Here is a 1,163-nt window from a genome sequence, read left to right as displayed (position 1 = left end):
GATAAAGTAAATGGGTTCGAGACTTAGCCGAGTTTGTGTTATGTCGTAGTCACATTGGCATTTCGCACACGACGAGCACAGGCATGAAAGTCTAAATGTTATTCAAGTTGTCTCTCTAGTCTACCATGAGAGAGAGAGAGAGCCAAGTCGAAAAGCATATGTATGTTTTGGATGTTGGAGTATTTGGGGATCATTTCTAAGACCAAATTTGACCGATGAGACTAAGGCCAAAAATTAGCAGGCAAATTGCATTGGATGGGAAATCAACCCAGGACTATATCGTGGCAGAGTACTATTCTACCATAAAACTGCCAGTGCTTGACCCTATTGTTCTACTAGATTGCAGTACTTCAAACTTACAAAAAGCCCTAAATTTAACATTTATATATATTTACTTTATTATGGTAGTTTCCCATTATTTTGGCCAAAACACCTCTTCCCCTCCTTTTTCCTGCGTCTAGAGTCTAGACTGGGATGGCTTGTAAATTGCATTGGCCGGGATTTGAACCCGGGTTTGTACCGTGGCAAGGTACTACTCTACCCCTAGGCCACCAATGCTTGACCTATTAATAGTTAGGGTATTATTCTACTAGTACTAGACATCAATACTTGAAACATAAAAGAGCCCTAAAATTAACATTTATATATTTTAGTATATTTTGGCACATTCCCACTATTTTGGCCAGTATGCCTTGGTCTCTCTTCATTTTTGTCTCTTGTCCCCCTTTTTCTTGCCTCTAGAGTTTAGACTATGATGACTTTTATAATGACCAAGTGTTATGTCTAGACTCTATCCTCTTTATCTCTTGTCCAATTTTCATTGTCACTCTTTGATAGCAATCTAACGTGATGTAGTGCACAACAGAAACTTAACAATGTTTGTGCTCTCTTCATTGGAAATCTTTGTTTGTGTAACTCGAAATAACTGTTTGAAGTTGGGGAAGAGTAAAGTGCACTAGAGGGCCGAGAAGATGCCACAAAATTTTTTGTGGTCGAGTAGGAGTTGTCGGAGCTATTTGGGATGTGAACCCCAACATGTCATGTATGGTGTTACCGTACGAGATGTACGGGTGATTGATAAGTGGGGGTGAAAGATGTAATGTATGTGTAATCTTATACGATTATGAGTGTGAATGTAAGTGTGAGTGTGGTGGATACAAAGA

General features: G+C 39.2%; 1 non-coding gene across 1 annotated transcript; it reads right to left on the bottom strand.

Annotated features, from left to right (window-relative positions):
* Window positions 1-487: 487 nt before the first annotated feature.
* Window positions 488-558, bottom strand: TRNAG-GCC (transfer RNA glycine (anticodon GCC)). Its single transcript has one exon. It is a non-coding gene; the product is annotated as a tRNA-Gly (tRNA).
* Between the last annotated feature and the right edge of the window lie 605 nt (window positions 559-1,163).

The sequence above is a fragment of the Azolla caroliniana genome, unplaced genomic scaffold (assembly GCF_043228905.1).
Source record: "Azolla caroliniana isolate FFs.n. ecotype wild unplaced genomic scaffold, voAzoCaro1.0.p SCAF_6, whole genome shotgun sequence".
NCBI lineage: Eukaryota > Viridiplantae > Streptophyta > Polypodiopsida > Salviniales > Salviniaceae > Azolla > Azolla caroliniana.
The sequence above is the reverse complement of the archived record's forward strand: the minus strand, read 5'-3'. Positions and strand labels throughout refer to the sequence as shown.